We start from the raw sequence: 19,482 nt of genomic DNA, 5'->3' as shown, positions 1-19,482 counted from the left end.
AAAGGAGTTCAAGGAACAAGAATTTATTCGGATGTTACCTACGGAGATCGGTCGGCCGACCTCCCCACACTTAAAACTTAGCACGGTCCTCCGTGCTATAGGTTAGGCGCAATGGGTGGTCGAGTCCCGAGTGTCCCTCATCTCCAATGTCATCGCTATCTCCGCTTGAAGTTGCGGTGGATGTGGAGATATCTGGTTCCTCCATAGGTGGGGTGACTACGCTTAGAAGTTTCTTCACATGAGCATATCGGCATTGGTTACGCCTCTCATAACGGTCCAACTTCTTGTAAAGGTCTTCAAGGCGTTGGGTGGCTGATTTTTGTGGTGTAGATGATGTGGTAGTGTTGCGAGTTGGTGTGGGTAGTCCAATGTCCTTGGTGAATTCCGGAGGCTTGAGGCACCTCTTGGTCGGAATAACATCGCCTTCGACCGGAATTGAGGTTCTCTTATCCTTAGCCTCTCGGTTGACTCTGGCCTTTGCAACTAATTCGGTCACCATAGCGGGGAATGGTAGATTTTCTTTGGCATGAATGCGCCCCATGGATTGGCGAATGGCATGCGAAATGTCGACCGGTTTCTCGGTTAAGATGCACCATATCAATAAGGCAAGCTCGGCGGTAATGGATGACCCATGGGTGCTTGGGAGCACGTAGTGAGCTAGAATTTGGGCCCATGCCGTGGCTTCTTGAGTGAGGTGGCGGACATCTAAACCCTTTGGTCTTTGCTTTATGGTCCCCCGAATCCAATATGCGTCGGGTAAAGCAAGTACGCGAAGGATCGCGCTCCAATCGAACGCACGGTCATTGCATGTAGCCAAGACTTCTTGGTAGGCATCATATCCATCCGTCAACGGCCCAATCCCAAGGACTTCTCGGATGGTTTCCACTATGACTGACACTTACTTCCGGCGCACAAATATTGATGTGAGAAGGGGTGAGTGGTAGTTGGAGTAGAATTCCACCACCCATGAGAGATTGGCCTCCTTTGGTTGCCTCAAGAGGAACCTCCATTGCCTCCGGTCAATGTGTGGCATTACAATCGGAGTGAGGTGAGCCGGTAGGACTAGAAGGGGCTCCGAGTGATAATTCCTTTCAATCATTCTTGAGTAAACAAGTTCGCAGTAGCGGTTAGGAAACTTATTTGAATCCTTTGGAGGGTTGTCCTTCTCTAGAACATCAACGGGGCCCTTAGCCCTCTTCAGGAGTGGCCTGACCGTTAGTTCTTATTGCGCTTTATTGGAAGCTGGCTTCTTCGGGGCTTTCCCTTTGTTCTTTTTGATGACCATCCTGTGATAGCAAAGAAAGGGGATAACATCAAACCCAAAGAAGCGTAATTGAATGCGATTATGCAATGAAAAGTTATGCCATAGAATATGGGTATCATTATTACATGACAGCTGCAACATGTACTAAGATAACATGTGAAGAGCAAGGCAAATCATATGCATGTGGTGCAAGGGTAGATTAAGCGTGCAAATAAGAAGCATGAGAAGCATACACCCTCAAATACCAAAAGTGGGAAGCAAGTTAAGAAAAGGTGAGTGGATGGATTGGAGAATGTGGGGATGCACGCAAAAGTGATTAGTTGAGAGGCAATTTAGTCAAAATGAGCTCAAAACTCAAGTATGCCTTTCGTCGAACACTTGGCGTGCATCCTTCTTGTAGTATGTGATTAGATGAAGGTGAAAGCAATGCAACATTCCACAATCCATTATTAATGACTACAGTGCATAGTTGTTGTAAGAAAATCAAGCAACACAACTCATCTACCAATGCAAGAGAAGTTAAGACCCAAATGCCTATGAAGAGTTAATTTGAAAAAAAAAATACAAAAAACACCCTAAAGAAGTAACTAAAAAGAGGGAGGAGAAAAGGAAAGAGGCTACCTAAAAGAAAATGAAACTAAATGATTAAGAATCAAAAGAGATAGGTGGAGTGAGAGGGTAGCTTAGTATAGTACCTTGAGAGATGGAAGAGGATATGGAAGAAGAAGTTGTAGAGTGGAGTGATGGAGAGTGGAGGGGTGATGTGGGGCCACCGGAGGTAGGTGGTAGGAGGTGGTTAACTGGAAGAAGAGATGGTAGTAGGTGGATGGGTAGTAGAAAGAGTGAGAAGAAGAGGGAAAGGAGAAGAAGAATGAAGGGGGCAAGTATGCTCCCTATTAAGTTGGCGTCGATCACCTGCGCGTGCGTGCACGGTGCGCGCTCGCGCAAGGGAGCGAGGTGGAGTGGGGGCGCGCGCGCGTACGCTGCGCGCACGCGCCCATTGACAAACCCCATTTGTAGGGTTTATCTTGTATTGATTTTAGGGGATTTTATCACCTTTTACCCACATTTACTCAATGAAATAGCATGGTTTTGTATATTCTCCTTTAATTGTGCTTAAGAGTGAAAACATGCTTTTTAGGTCTTAAAATAGCTAAATGTAATTTACCTTGATTCCATTAGATGCCTTGATATGTTTGTTAAGTGATTTAAGGTTTAGGAGGCAAAGATTGGATCAAGGGAATGAAGAAAGAAGCATGAAAAGTTGGAGAACTCATGAAGAAATGAAAGAACCGGAAAGCTGTCAAGCCGACCTCTTTGCACTTAAACGACCATAACTTGAGCTACAGAGGTCCAAATGATGCGGTTCCAGTTGGGTTAGAAAGCTAACATCCGGGGCTTCGAAACGATATAAGATTTGCCATAGTTTCCACACGTATGGTGGCGCGCACGCGCAAAGTACGCGCACGCGCTGTTGCTGCCACCTAGTTCACTTAAAGCAACATGTGGCCAGCGATTTTAGAAGCCTTGTGGGCCCAATCCAACTCATTTCTGATGCTATTTAAGCCAAGGATTGAAGGGGAATCAAGGAGACTTTAGATACTTTTAGATATTTTTGATCATTAGCTTAGTTTTAGGAGTTAGAGTTAGTTTTAGAGAGAGAAGCTCTCACTTCTCTCTAGGATTAGGATTAGGATTAGTTCTTAGATCTAGGTTTTAATCTTTGCTTTCTTCTACTTCTACCTTTCCATTCTTTGTTGTTAGATTCATCTTCTTCTACTCTTTTGTTGTAATTTCCTTTATGTTGTTCTTACATTTTGTTGTAGATCTAGTATTGTTCCCTTTACATTCTTTCAATTCAATAAGAGGTAATTCATAATAATTGTTCTTATTTGCTTTTCCATTGTTAATCTCTTGCCTTTGTAGTTAGATCTCTCTTTAATTCTTGCAATTTATGTTGTTTACTTTTATTGCACTTTATGTGTTTGTTAAAATGTCTCTTTTAGTTTTAGTGTAGATTTTGTTCCTCTTGGCCTAGGTAGAGTAATTAGTGACACTTGAGTTGTCTAATTCCTTTGTTGATTGATAATTGGAGAGATTGCTAATTGGTTTGGAGTGCACTAAAGCTAGTCTTTCCTTGGGAGTTGGCTAGGACTTGTGGCTCAAGTCAATTCATCCACTTGACTTTCCTTTATCTAGTAAGGGTTAACTAAGTGGTAGCAATGAACAATTCTCATCACAATTAAGAAGAATAACTAGGATAGGACTTCTAGTTCTCACACCTTACCAAGAGCCTTTTATAGTTGTTAGTTTATTTTCATTGCCATTTACTTTCATGCCTCTTATCAAAACCCCAAAACAACTCAAACCAATAACAAGACACTTTATTGTAATTCCTAGGGAGAACGACCCGAGGTTTGAATACTTCGGTTTATAAATTTAGGGGTTTGTTTTAGTGACAAACAACTTTTTGTATGAAAGGATTAGCGATTGGTTTAGAAACTATACTTGCAACGAGAATTCATTTGTGAATTCTAAACCGTCAAAAATCCAATCGTCAAAATGGCGCCGTTGCCGGGGAAATTGCAATGGTGTTGTGTTATTGGTTATTGTATATATGTGAATATTGTGAATAGCTTGATTTTTGGATTGCTTGTTAGTTTTTGCTAGTCTTAGTATTTTGTTTCATTATTTCTTATTAGTTTTTGTTCCTTATCTTCTCTTGCTACCATGAATTCTCACCTTGGCTATGAGTGTAGTTACAACTATGTTGTAGGTAATGGGAACTTTGATGAGAATGTGCATCAAGGATGGGACAACCAAAGGTGGGAGGAACCATATGCCTATGATCAATCTTCTTGGCAACAACCTCCACCAATGAACTATGAAGAAGAGCCATTCCATGATGCATACCAATCAAATGGCTATAGTGAATCTCCTTGTGACTTTCAAGAACCACCACCATATGCCTATGATTCATATCCTCAACATGAGCCTCAACCACACTCACAAGCCTATTTTCACCAACCACCTTCATATGACCCTAATCCATATCCATCCTACCAACAACCATATGAGCCATATGAACCACACATAGAGCTACCACCACCCCAACATCAACATTTTCAAGAGCCACCCCCTCCATATTATTACCAAGATGAACCACCTCCAATATACGAAAATTTTCAACCACAAGATGAATACTACTTTCCACCACAACCTTCCATAGAAGAATACTCATATCCATTGATCCAAGAGCCACATGATCCTAATCATATTATCCAAGAGGAACAAGAGTCAAGGGATCATCTCAAGGAAGCATTGGATCAATTTCAAGCAACCATGGAGTGTGTTGTGCAACAAGTGGAAAGAATGGAAAACATTGAACCACCACAACTCTACCAAGAAGAACCACCTTCCTACTATGAACCCTCCCCCCAAAATGATGAATCCTTCCAATCACCCCAATCTCTAATGGATGAAACCCTTGGTGTTCTTGTTCAAGGGCAAGAAGAGATGCAAAGGGATGTGCAAAATTTCATGGCCGCTTTGGATGCGGTAACAAATCAATTAGCCTCCCAATGCTTGAACACTCAAGAAACTCCCATGGCTACATGTGGAGAATCAAATGAAAAACATAGCATGAAGGAGAGATTGGAAACTCTGGTGGGAAATGAAGGAAGTTGCTTTGTATTGGAACAATTGGAGGAAGCTTTATTTGTTGAAGACAAGGAAGAAGTGGTAGAAGACTTAGGAGATGCGGAGCCTCCATGGGAACATAAAGTTGAAGAAAACCCCTACAAGATGATTGAAATTGATGCTAGGGAGGAAAGTGCACACCTTCCAAGGCATATTCCGTATGAAGACTTGGATGGGATAGAGAAAGAATTGAGTTCCCCTGGAGATGAAGATCAAGCATCAAGTCTTAGTGGTGAAGAATCCTTTGAGCATGAAGAACCTTCTCCCGTTGGATTTGAAAGCATTGAGGAGGTAAATTTTTCTCACCCTCCCTATTATGATTTGAGTAAAGGAAAAGGTTTAGATAAAATTGTTAAACAAAGGATTGAGATTAAGAGATCTTGTGAAGAGGTGGAAGTCCCTAGAAATAGAAGAACGAGGGTTGGCTATGCTTTGCCAAGATCTTTGGAAGCATCTTTGCCTAGGTTGCCATCTACACCTTCATTTGAGTGGGTGAAATTCATTTCTATTAGCTTTATTATCCCACTTGAATATGGTTTGCTTGAAACGGATGGCCAACTTAGGGAAGTTTGTGGGATGAAGCGTAAGCGGAAAAGGTTTTGTGGTGGGCGTTGCAAATCAAGGCTCATTGTGGTTGATGCATCAAACATGAGATATAAAGGTTGGAGTAGTGCTCAAATAGATGGGTCTAGGAGGATTGTTGGACACTTCATAGAGAATTCATCTTGCTTACTACCCGGATGGACTAATAATGATGATCAACCTCAAGACGGGTGTGAAAACAAAGTGTGGGATCCCGGATCACAAGAAGAGGATCAACTTTGGGAGCCCCAAGCTTGTGAAGAACTCCATCAACACTCGGCTCAATCCATGAGAAATCTTGGGGCACAATGGAGAACCAAGCATTGGTGGGAGTTCCAAGATGAATACAAGCACAAGCCACCTTGATAAGAAGCTCCCCATAAGTCCAACTTAAGGACAATAAATAAAAGTGCTAGGTGGGAGACACCCCCACCATGGTAAACTCTTTCCATACTCTTTTAGTTTGTTAATAAGTGAATTGAGTTGCCATTGTAGGTAGATTCTCATTTCCATTTTTATCTTTTGTAAATATTGGTAGAATTAGTTTAATTTCTTGTTTTTGTTGTTTTATCAAGTTTAGTTAGTAGTATAGTATGATGAATAAGGTTTTAGGGTGTTTTGGTAGCTGTTTGGAGGATTGAAAGGCTTGGATTGGTGTAAGAACTTAGAAAAATATTTTTGAAAAACAGAACACCATCCACGCGTGCGCGCACCTAACGCGTACGCGCACCTGAGCATTTTTCGACCACCCACGCGGACGCGCACTGTACGCGTACGCGTGGATGCAAAAAATTCGACTCCAGCCAAAAACCCGAGAGTTAGGCCTGCACTGTGCGAACATTGGGCCTAAGGCACAAGCCTATGCACGCGTGCGCGCACTTGGCGCGTACGCGCACATGATCTTAAATTGGCATGCACGCGCACGCACACTGTGCGCGCGCGCGTCGATTGCACAATCTGCACTCTCGGTACTTTTACCTGAGAGTTGTGCCAGACTTGGGCCGACATTATGCCTCCGGCCTAACTCGATGCACGCGTGCGCGCACCTGGCGCGTACGCGTCCTTCAACCAATATGCACATCGACGCGTAAGCACGCATGACGCGCACGCGTCGGTAAAAAAAAAAAAAGAGAGAGTTTTTTCTCCGCTTCCATTTTCTTTTGCTTATCACAGTCGTATACTTCTACTCTTCCCATTTTCATTTAGTTTTTGTAGCATGTTTTCGTTTTTTTTAGTCATTTTAATAATGGTGTTGCATCTTCCTACTCAATTGTTGATGATTCCTTGCATTATTTTGGTGCTTCTTGACTTGTTTGATATTGTTGGGTGATGAAAATTTTAAATCAATGCTTCATCTTGTATGACTCTTGTGTCTTTGTGCATTGATATGACCTCATATTGTCTTTCATGACCCACTTCTTCTCATTTGAACTTGATGCTCAATACACTCTTCATGCTTTAACTTTACTCTTGCATCGAGCTTAATGATATGCCCTAGCTTACATTGTTTTCTCACTCACATGCTTAGCTAACATGTAGTAGAGAACCATACTCTTATTTGGCATTAGCCCCCGCCTATGTTCTAATTGCCTTGATATCTTTGTTATAGGCTTAATTTTCTTTCTTTCTTTCCTTTTGGGTTGGCCACCAATATGGAAGGAAAGGAAAGTTTCTAAATGGGGCAACAAACAAGTCATCCGCACAACCTTTTGAAGAAGCTCATCAATTGTAGCAACCCGTCCACCTTGCTCTTCTTTGCATGCACCGAGGACGGTGCAATCTTCAAGTGTGGGGAGGTCATTCGACCTATCTCCATGGGTACCAATTTCCTTTTCAACACCAATGTTAGTTAGTTGTTGCATTTGCATGATAGGTTGCATGTTAGTTAGAATTTGTACATATTTTACTACTTCCTTCTTATTAGGACTACTTGGTTAAAGTGATGAATTCTTTTCCGAGAAACCGTTTTAGGGCACCCTACCAATTTGAAAAAGAAAAATTTGTAGAACTTGCTTGAAAGAATTTATTTTGGAACATGGTTTTTGAGCTAAGAACACAAGCAAGTGAGATTTGAGCCTAATGATGTGGTTACATCTTATAACCACTTATTTTTCCTTCTTGTGTGCATTATTCTCTTCCTATGATTGTAACCTTCGATTTGTTTGATTCTTTATGTCCATTATTTTATGTATACATGCATTTATATGATTGAGGCCATCACTTCATTAGCTTACTTACCCAAAAAGCCTTACCTTTTATCTTCCTTTGTTAGCCAAATTTGAGCCTACGATTAACCCACTTTGTTCTTAATTTAGCACATTACAAGCCTTAAAGCGGAAAACAATAAAAGTCCTTATTTGGATCTTTGATTAGCTTAGGCTAGTGTGTGTGAGTATCATTCAAGTGTGGGAACCTTGGGACATTGGGTGAATAAAAGGGTAGTTTTGTATTTTTATTGGAAATATTGGGAATTGGGTACATGCTCATGTATTGATTAAATGTATAGACCTTATGCATTGATGTTCTTGTGTATAGTTTGAAAGGAAAAGAAAAAAAGAAATAAAAGTGAAAAAGAAAATAATATGAAAAAAAATAGAAAAAAATAGAAAAAAGAAAGAAAAAGAAAAGCAATAAAGGGGACAAAATGCCCCAAAGTGAAGCTCAATAAGAATCAATGCATAAGTGTTGTGAAATGAAAAGAAAATGCATGAGTATGTGAAAAAGTGAGGAATGGGTAGTTAGGTTAGTACTTAATTGTATAGGTCATTATATAGGTTAGGTGGGAAAGTTTAAGTTAATCAAAGATTCAAATCCTAAGTCCACTAGCCATATATGATCCTACCTTGACCCTAGCCCCATTACAACCTAAAGAAAAGACCTCATGATACATGTATGCATGCATTGAATAATTGTTGATTGTTAGATGAAAAATAAATCTTGGAAAGCATGATTAGGGGAGAATTGAGTGAATCAACCCCAAACACCGAGTGACTAGAGTGCAAACACTTCCGGTGAGGGTTCGATGCTCAATTCCATGATTCCCGGCTTTCATAAGCTTTCTTCTTGCAAGTCTATTTGAACTTCAATTTTTATATTCGAATTGGTAGGATTCATGAAATTGGTAGGATTCATGAATCGTTATATGATCTTGACCCTACTTGTGCATGTATGACTTGGAGGATTGATTTATTTTTAACCAAGTAGGTAAAACCATTTTGCATTTAGTTGCATATAGTTTAGGTTGCATATAGCTCATTTACATAGAATAGATGTTGATGCCCTTTGCTTTCTCTTGGCTTAAGCATGAGGACATGCTTGGTGAAAACATGCTTTTTAGGTCTTAAAATAGCTAAATGTAATTTACCTTGATCCATTAGATGCCTTGATATGTTTGTTAAGTGATTTAAGGTTTAGGAGGCAAAGATTGGATCAAGGGAATGAAGAAAGAAGCATGAAAGTTGGAGAACTCATGAAGAAATGAAAGAACCGGAAAGTTGTCAAGCCGACCTCTTTGCACTTAAACGACCATAACTTGAGCTACAGAGGTCCAAATGATGCGGTTCCAGTTGGGTTAGAAAGCTAACATCCGGGGCTTCGAAACGATATAAGATTTGTCATAGTTGCCACACGTATGGTGGCGCGCACGCGCAAAGTACGCGCACACGCCGTTGCTGCCACCTAGTTCACTTAAAGCAACATGTGGCCAGCGATTTTAGAAGCCTTGTGGGCCCAATCCAACTCATTTCTGATGCTATTTAAGCCAAGGATTGAAGGGGAATCAAGGAGACTTTAGATACTTTTAGATATTTTTGATCATTAGCTTAGTTTTAGGAGTTAGAGTTAGTTTTAGAGAGAGAAGCTCTCACTTCTCTCTAAGATTAGGATTAGGATTAGTTCTTAGATCTAGGTTTTAATCTTTGCTTTCTTCTACTTCTACCTTTCCATTCTTTGTTGTTAGATTCATCTTCTTCTACTCTTTTGTTGTAATTTCCTTTATGTTGTTCTTACATTTTGTTGTAGATCTAGTATTGTTCCCTTTACATTCTTTCAATTCAATAAGAGGTAATTCATAATAATTGTTCTTCTTTGCTTTTCCATTGTTAATCTCTTGCCTTTGTAGTTAGATCTCTCTTTAATTCTTGCAATTTATGTTGTTTACTTTTATTACACTTTATGTGTTTGTTAAAATGTCTCTTTTAGTTTTAGTGTAGATTTTGTTCCTCTTGGCCTAGGTAGAGTAATTAGTGACACTTGAGTTGTCTAATTCCTTTGTTGATTGATAATTGGAGAGATTGCTAATTGGTTTGGAGTGCACTAAAACTAGTCTTTCCTTGGGAGTTGGCTAGGACTTGTGGCTCAAGTCAATTCATCCACTTGACTTTCCTTTATCTAGTAAGGGTTAACTAAGTGGTAGCAATGAACAATTCTCATCACAATTAAGAAGAATAACTAGGATAGGACTTCTAGTTCTCACACCTTACCAAGAGCCTTTTATAGTTGTTAGTTTATTTTCATTGACATTTACTTTCATGCCTCTTATCAAAACCCCAAAACAACTCAAACCAATAACAAGACACTTTATTGTAATTCCTAGGGAGAACGACCCGAGGTTTGAATACTTCGGTTTATAAATTTAGGGGTTTGTTTTAGTGACAAACAACTTTTTGTATGAAAGGATTAGCGATTGGTTTAGAAACTATACTTGCAACGAGAATTCATTTGTGAATTCTAAACCGTCAAAAATCCAATCGTCACCCATACGCTTGGGCTGGTAGCACAGGGGTGGCTTAGAGGTGGCACAACTCTCTGGACGAGGTACCAGAAGTTGGCTGCAGGGCTGTTGGCGCGGGCGCGCACGGTGCGCGCACGCGTCAACGTGGTTATGCCCCAGGCATGAGATGGGCCTGGGGTGGGCCTAACTCTCTGTGGAGTGGCCTAGAGGAGGGTGCAGAACGAGGGGCGCGTGCGCAGCCTAGGCGCGCGCGCGCGCACCTCGTGTTGCTAGCATATGGACGCGTGCGCGCCAGGTGCGCGCACGCGGCAGAGATGCTGGGCCGGTGGCTTAGTGCGGGCCCGAGAGTGGCCTAACTCTCTAGAATATGTACTAGAAGTGCAAAAGGGTGATCGACGCGGACGCGCACGGTACGCTAGCTCGTCGATCTGCAGATTTCGCCCAAGCGCGCGTACGCGCCATGTGCGCGCACGCGTAAGTGGCCTATGCCTCAGGCATGGTGCTGGCATGGTGTGGGCGTAACTCTCGGGAAAATGTATGGAGGGGTGTTTTTCGCAACCCACGCGTCTGCGCACGGTGCGCGTCCGCGTGGGTGGTCGTCAAATGCCTCAAGGGCGCGCACGCGCCAGGTGCGCGCACGCGCAGAAGGGTGCCTTTTCAAAAGTTTGCATATTTTTGCACCACTTATAGCATTCCAACCCTCCAAACAGCCACTTAAGCACTAAAGAAGGGCGTTTTAACTTGATAAACTACCAATGAACTCAACAAATGAAGCAGAATTAGAATTGAAATCTAGCTAACAAACATGAAGTCAAGTGTTAAGCAAGTGTCAATCAAAGAATGATGCAATGGCTATGTACAAAGGAAGATCTTACCATGGTGGGGTGTCTCCCACCTAGCACTTTTGTTTACCGTCCTTAAGTTGGACTTTCAATAGCTCAAAGTTCTTGTTCAAGAGGTGCATCCCTCAAGAGGAACACTTCAAATTCCTTGGAGTTCTTTCTTTGCTCACCATGATACAATTTGAGACGGTGCCCATTTACCTTGAAAATGTTCGGACTCGATGGGTGGCGCAAGTGGTAGACCCCATAAGGTTCTACTTTCTCCACTTGGTAGGGTCCATCCCACTTTGATCTAAGCTTTCCGGGTAGTAATCTCAACCTTGAGTTGTAAAGAAGGACTAGTTCACCGGGTCGGAATTCCCTTCTCCTAATGTTCTTGTCATGGATGGCTTTCATCTTTTCCTTGTAAAGTCTAGAGTTGTCATAAGCTTCTAATCTTAAGCATTCTAATTCCGCTAATTGAAGCTTTCTCTCTACTCCGGCTCCACCCAAGCTCATATTACATTCCTTTATGGCCCAATAAGCTTTGTGTTCGATTTCTACCGGTAAGTGGCATGCTTTACCATATACAAGCCTAAAGGGGCTCATGCCAATGGGTGTCTTGTAAGCCGTTCGATAAGCCCAAAGTGCATCGGAGAGTTTAGTGCTCCAATTCTTCCGATTCGGCTTCACAATCCTTTCCAATACATGTTTGATTTCCCAGTTAGAAACTTCGGCTTGGCCATTTGTCTGAGGGTGGTAAGCCGTGGCGACTTTGTGTATGATGCCATACTTTCTCATGAGGCCGTCCATTTTTTTGTTGCAAAAGTGGGATCCTTGGTCACTTATGATTGCTCTTGGGGAGCCAAAGCGACAAATGATATTGTTCCTCACAAAAGAATAAACAACATGAGCGTCATCCGTTCGGGTGGGGATTGCCTCCACCCATTTTGACACATAATCGACGGCTAACAAGATGTAGAGAAAGCCATTGGAATTTGGAAATGGTCCCATGAAGTCGATTCCCCATACATCAAAGATTTCACAAAAAAGCATATTTTGTTGGGGGATTTCGTCCTTATTAGAAATATTTCCAAACCGAATGCATTGGGGACAAGATTTGCAATGGAGAGAAGAATCTTTGAGAAGAGTTGGCCACCAAAATCCGCAATCAAGGACCTTTCTTGCCGTTCTTTGGGGGCCGTAGTGGCCACCTCCTTCGGAAGCATGGCAAGCATCCAAGATTGCTTGGAATTCGGTTTGAGGTATGCACCGTCGCACTATTTGGTCCGCTCCACACCTCCACAAATAGGGATCGTCCCAAACATAGTATTTGGATTCGCTTTTCAGCTTATCCTTTTGGTGTTTGTTGAGATTGGGAGGGAAAGTGTGTGAAACCAAGTAGTTTGCTATTGGGGCATACCAAGGAACTACTTCCGAGATTGCGTGCAAAGCATCTAAAGGAAAGGAGTCATTGATAGGAGTGGTGTCGCCTTTTGTGTGTTCGAGGCGACTTAGATGGTCCGCCACTAGCTTTTGGGAACCACTCCTATCCTTGATCTCCAAGTCAAATTCTTGTAACAAAAGCACCCAACGAATTAATCTCGGTTTTGATTCCTTTTTGGCCAACAAATACTTTAGTGCCGCGTGATCCGAGTACACTACAACCTTGGAACCAAGAAGATAGGCTCGGAACTTGTCCAAAGCAAAAACAATAGCTAGGAGTTCCTTTTCGGTAGTAGTGTAGTTGGATTGGGCTCCGTCTAGTGTTTTGGAGGCATAAGCTATGGCATAGGGAATCTTACCCTTGCGTTGTGCTAACGCGGCTCCTATCACATAATTCGAAGCATCACACATGATTTCAAATGGTTGAGTCCAATTCGGTCCTCGCACAATAGGAGCTTGTGTCAATGCTACTTTAAGTTTGTCATATACTTCCATACATTCCTTGCTCAGCTCAAATTCAGTGTCCTTTTGTAGTAGTCGAGAGAGAGGTAAGGCCACCTTGCTAAAGTCTTTGATGAATCTCCGGTAGAATCCTGCATGTCCAAGAAAAGAGCGGACTTCCCTCTCGGAGGAGGGGTAAGGTAAACTAGATATGACATTTATTTTTGCCGGATCTACGGAGATGCCTTCTTTTGAGACTATGTGTCCCAAAACAATGCCTTGTTTGACCATGAAATGACATTTTTCAAAATTTAAGACAAGGTTTGTTTTGGTGCATCTCTCTAAGACTTTTTCAAGGTTACCTAAGCAATGCTCAAATGAATCACCGTAGACACTAAAGTCGTCCATGAAAACTTCCATAGATTGCTCTAGAAAGTTCGCAAATAAGCTCATCATGCATCTTTGAAACGTTGCCGGTGCATTGCATAGGCCAAATGGCATACGCTTGTTAGCATACGTTCCAAAGGGGCAAGTAAATGTGGTTTTTTCTTGGTCCTCTAGAGCAATGTGAATTTGGAAGTAACCGGAGTAACCATCAAGAAAGCAATAATATGATTTACCGGCTAATCGATCAAGCATTTGATCAATGAATGGTAGTGGGAAGTGATCTTTTCTTGTGGCCGCATTCAACCTTCGGTAGTCTATGCATACTCTCCAAGAATTTTGCACTCTTGTTGCTATAAGTTCACCACTTTCGTTTTTAATTGTTGTCACCCCGGACTTCTTTGGCACTACTTGGACCGGGCTTACCCACTCGCTATCCGAGATAGGATAGATGATGTCCGCTTCAAGTAGCTTAGTGACTTCTTTTTTCACAACCTCAAGAATGGTTGGATTAAGTCTCCTTTGAGGTTGTCGGACCGGTCTTGCTCCTTCTTCAAGAAATATGCGGTGCTCGCATACTTGGGGGCTTATTCCCACTAGATCCGCCAAACTCCACCCAATTGCCCTTTTGTTTTTCCTCAATACATTTAGCAATTTTTCTTCTTGTTGAGGGGTTAACTCTTTTGCAATTATCACGGGGAGCTTTTGGGCCTCATCAAGATATGAGTACCTTAAGTGGGGTGGTAGTGACTTCAATTCCATCTTTTTGTCATTCTTTGAAGTTTGAGTTTCCGGATGGTTTGTGTGGTGTGTAGTTTGCTTGGACCTTCATTTGCTTCTTCAATCATGTACTTCTCATCTAACTTTGCAAGGTGCACTTCGGCAACCATGTTGTCAATTGGGTCACACCGAAATAGAGAGTGATTCTCTGGTGGATGCTTCATTGCTTCTTCTAGGCTAAAACTTACGATTCTCCCATCTATTTCAAATGAGTAGGTCCCCGAGTAGGCATCTAGCTTAAATCTAGAAGTTCTCAAAAATGGTCTTCCAAGTAGGATAGATGATGCTCTCTCGGTCTCGCTTGATGGCATTTCAAGGACATAGAAGTCAATCGAAAACACCAACCCTTTGATATTCACCAATACGTCTTCCGCAACACCCGTCATGGTTATCATGCTTTTATCCACTAGGACAAATCTTGCCGTCGACCTTTTTAGTGGTGGCAACTTCAATACCCGGTAGACGGAGAGCGGCATGATGCTAACACATGCTCCGAGGTCACACATACAATCTATAAATTGAACTACATTAATGGTGCAAGTGACCATACAAGGGCCCGGATCATCACACTTCTCGGGCAATGCTCCCATTAAAGCGGAAATAGAACTCCCCAATGGGATGGTTTCCAATTCAAGAATTCTATCCTTGTTCATGCATAGATCTTTAAGGAATTTTGCATATCTAGGAACTTGATGGATAGCATCAAAGAGGGGGATGGTTACCTCAACTTTCTTGAACATTTCTACCATTTTGGGGTCAAGTTCTATGCGCTTTCTAGCTTTCTTTGCAAGTGTTGGAAATGGGAGTGGTTGAGCAATTTCTTCTTCCAAGGTTCTCTTGGCCTTGGGGGTCTCCTTTGTTGGTTGGGCTTCATCCTCAACTATGACTTGTGGTGTCTCCTCTTTCACTACCTCTTCTATATCTATTCTCTTCTCCTCTTGGGCGGTTGTGATAGGATTTGAGTCCTTTGCTTCCTTCTCTTTTAATTGTGTTCCGGATCTAAGGGTGATGGCATTGATGCCCCCCTTAGGATTTGGTTGAGGTTGAGAGGGAATGACGCTTTGGATTGGAGGTTGAGGAGTGGGATTTGATGGTGTATCCATGCGTGCAAGAAGAGCTTGTAGTGTAGAGGTGAGGCCGGTGAGACCGGAAGCAAGTGTGTTTTGTAGTTCCTTTTGGCCTTGGATGATGGTCCGGAGTGTTTCGTCTTGGTTGGAGGGGGTGGTTGCATATGTGAGTTGAGGAGTTTGTGATTGGTTGGGTGGTGGTCTTTGATGTGGTGGTTGGTATGTTTGGTAGTTTCTTTGTGGGTTTTGTTGGTTGTATGGTTGATTTTGTGAGTTGTATGGTCGGTTTTGTGAGAAATTTTGTGAGTTGTTGCTCCATCTTTGACCTCCTCCATTGTTGTTGTTGTCCCTATTTCCTTGTTGATGATTGTCTCTCCAATTTTTATTATGGTATCCATTCCCTTGATTGTAGCTTCCTCCTTGATAAGGGTGCCCTTGATTAGGATTACCGCCTTGGTAGTACCCTTGATTTGGGCGGTCATAGAAATTATGGGTAGCCGCCAAGGTGTTATCTTCTTGAAGGCTCGGGCACTCATCCGTGTAGTGGGAGTAGCAAGAACAAATGCCACACACTTTTTGAGGAACCAATTGTTGGTTGTGTTGTTGAGGTGGTGGAGAGTGTTGTTGGTATGATTGAGGTTATTGTGGTTGTTGTTGGTTCAATTGGAGTTGCCTCAAGATGGATGTCATCTCGCTCAAGGATTGAGTTAGAGCGGTGGTTTCACTACTAGTTGATACCTCATTCATAGTCCTTGGGCGGTTGACTCTTCGTCTCATATGTTGATTGGATTCGGCTAAGTCAATGATAAGTTGCCATGCCTCCTCCGCTGTTTTATATTTGGACAAAGAACCATTGCTAGAGGTGTCCAAGAGAGTTCTATCTTGCTCTCGCATCCCTTGACATATGTATCCAAGCAATACTTGAGTGTCAATCATGTGATTATGGTCCCCCGAATCCAATATGCGTCGGGTAAAGCAAGTACGTGGAGGATCGCGCTCCAATCGAACGCACGGTCATCGCATGTAGCCAAGACTTCTTGGTAGGCATCATATCCACCCGGCAACGGCGCCATTTTGATAAACGAAATTTAGCATGCCAATTTAGAATTCAATGATGAATATGATCGTGAGTATAGTCTAATCGATACTTAAACTTCGCACCAAACAATCCTACAATCTATAACCGAGAGTACTAGTCTCCCGAGTCGTCCTCCCTTGGAATTGCTAAAGTGTGCATCTTATTGATTAGAAAGCCTTGTTAGGATTCCTTGAAGGTTTTAGCAAAGTAATAGGAAACAAACAATCAATCATTAAAAGACTTGGCTTAGGGTTGGCATTAGAAATTCTATCCTTATAGTTCCTTCAATGATGACAACAATTAGGCCTTGCTTCATTTAGTTAACCCCTAGGTATAGAGGAAAGTCAAATGAGAATAATCAACTTGAGTCACAAGTCCTAGCTTTACCTCATGGGAATCTAGCTTTAGTGCACTCCAAGTCAATTAGCAATCCCTAATTCCAAATCAACAATTGACACAACTATTCAACTTCTTCTAATGGCCCAAACCCTATGCCAAGTAAGAAATTTCTACTCCATAACTAGTGTTGACATTTTATCAAACATTTGATGAGCAAGAATGAAAGTCATAGTAAAAATGAGAAGAAAAATAGAATCAAAAGTATTGCAACACAAGGAACTAACAACAATTATCAAAGAACAACAATGAAAATCAAATTCTCAAGGAATTGATAAAATCCAAAACTACAAAGTTGAATTCTAGATCTATGAGAATTGAGCAATTACAAATACTACTTGAAATTGGAGAAGAAGATCTATGACATGAACAAAATGAATTGAGAATTGCAATGGATCTCACCAAAGAGTGATTGAAAATTCAGAAATTGGATGAAGATGAACCCTAGTGAGAGCTTGGAATCTCTCTCCTTCTCCAAAAGTGTAACTAACTATCCCTCAAAATATCTAAAAATCTAGAAAATGAGCTAAAAAGTCCTTAACCCTTGTTCCTTTGGTCTTCTTAAGCTTTTCCCGCCAAGGCATTTCCCCAAAATGGGATTCCCAACTACCTCCATGCCTAAGTCACGTGGCTCTTAAAAAAATCACATTCGAACATCGGCGCGCACGCGCAATGTACGCGCGCGCGCCACCGAAACATCTTGTAATGTGCGCGGAGGCGTGATGTACGCGTGCGCGCCACTGAAGATGATGGCTTAGCCGCTACGCAAGCCGGCTCGTGGCTTGGCTCTTGGCTTCGACTTCTAGTTGCTCTATCCACGCGGACGCGTCAAGTGCACGCACGCGCCCATGCTGAGATTTCCAAGGCTCAATTCTCATGCTCCCTTCCTTTGCACCCGTCCTCCTTCTCTCTTCCAGTCCATCCCTGCCCTATATTCTGAAACCACTTAACACACAGGTCACGGCATCGAATGGCATCAAGAGAAGATTAGAAATGCATCTATTTTAGTGCAAAATAAGCATGTTTTCATCCATGGGGCAAAATTAGGAAAGGAACACAAAATCTTGTATTTTTATATAGAAAGTGTGTGGAATTATTGATAAAACCCTTGAAATCAACACAAGATAAACCCTCAAAATGGGGTTTATCAGTATCTGAAAAGGCCACTGTAATTGGTGAAACTGTTTTTGACATATCTGGTGGTCGCAGGGCCTTCGTTGACACAGAGGAAGCTGCAGAACTGTTGGAGCCATTGAGGGCACCAAGCTCTTATACTAAGATATGTTTCAGTAACAGAAGTTTTGGCATGGAAGCTGCTCAAGTTGCTGAATCCATCCTACTGTTAATTAAGGATCAATTGAAGGAAGTAGACTGGTCGGATTTTATTGGTGGCAGGCCGGAAGCAAAAGCTCTTGAAGTGATGACTATATTCTCTTGTGCACTGGAAGGTTGTGTTTTAAGGTATCTTAACCTGTCAAATAATGCCACAGGTGAAAAGGGAGTTAGAGCATTTCAGTCCCTCCTAAAATCACAAAATAACTTGGAGTAGCTTTATTTAATGAATGGTGGTATATCAGAGGAAACTGCAAAAGCAGTATCTGAATTGATTCCTTCAACTGAGAAACTCAGGGTTCTTCATTTTCATAATAACATGACTGGAGATGAAGGGACAATTGCTATTTCTGAAATTGTGAAACAATCTGCAGCTGTTCATCTACCGGGGTAGGTTCTGATGGTGGAGTTGTCCTGGCTGAAGCACTTGGAACTTGTAAACACTTGAAGAAGCTTGACTTGTGTGACAACATGTTTGGTGTGGATGATGGTGCAGAATCCCTTGCAAATGCACTCAAGGAATCTGCACCATCACTGGAAGTTTTGGATATGGCTGGAAATGACATTACTGCAAATGTTGCTTCATCTTTAGTGGCATGTATTATCATCAAAACAGTTCCTTGCCAAGTTGAATTTGGCTGAGAATGAACTGAAGGATGAAGGTGCAATTTTGATCGGCAAGGCATTGGAAGAGGGTCATGGCCAATTACTTGAAGTTGATTTGAGCACAAATTCAATTACTAGGTCCAGAGCTAGGGCTTTGGCTGAAGCTGTTGTGCAAAAACCTGGATTTAAGTTGCTAAACATTAATGCTAATTTCATATCTGATGAAGGGATAGAGGAGTTGAAGGATATGTTTAAAAATTCACTTGATATGCTGGGTGCTGTGGATAAGAATGATCCCGAAGTAGAAGACATTGATGAGGAGGCTGAAGAAGATGCTTACCGCGATGAACTGGAATCAAAACTGAAGGGACTTGAGATTTAGGAAGATTTATAGGACATGGGCATCCAGGTTTTATATTAAATTGATATGTAGTCATGATCTGTTGTATCTTAGACTTTGAATTCCATGTCTTGAAATTTTTAAAGCTTACCAGGTATATGCATATGTCTTGAAAGACAAGAAATGGTATTAGCTTTAGAATCTTTTGGGCTCAATTATGATTTTCTGTGGCTGTTGGTTATCTTTGCTTGGTTGATCTATTCTCTTCCTTTTATGTTATGCATATGCAGATAATCTTAGAGCTATAGACTAGAAGATTGCTACTTTGTTGGTGGTTTTGTTGAATAATCTACTAGAATCTGGAATACCTAATATCTACTTTTATTATCTATTTTTATTTTATCTTTGCCTTTGTTTTACATAATGATGGGTTTAAACTTTTAAGGCCATGTAGTAGAATAGAAATGATTTCTCAAAGTATGATAGACATTCCCTTTATTGGTAACAAATTATG

General features: G+C 41.7%; 1 pseudogene; it reads left to right on the top strand.

The window, feature by feature from the left end:
- Positions 1 to 1,967: 1,967 nt before the first annotated feature.
- Positions 1,968 to 19,010, top strand: LOC130962547 (RAN GTPase-activating protein 1-like; annotated as a pseudogene).
- The last annotated feature ends 472 nt before the right edge of the window (positions 19,011 to 19,482 follow it).

This window comes from Arachis stenosperma, chromosome 2 (genome assembly GCF_014773155.1).
Source record: "Arachis stenosperma cultivar V10309 chromosome 2, arast.V10309.gnm1.PFL2, whole genome shotgun sequence".
Taxonomy (NCBI): Eukaryota; Viridiplantae; Streptophyta; class Magnoliopsida; order Fabales; family Fabaceae; genus Arachis; species Arachis stenosperma.
This window is presented reverse-complemented; position numbering and strand designations above follow the sequence as displayed.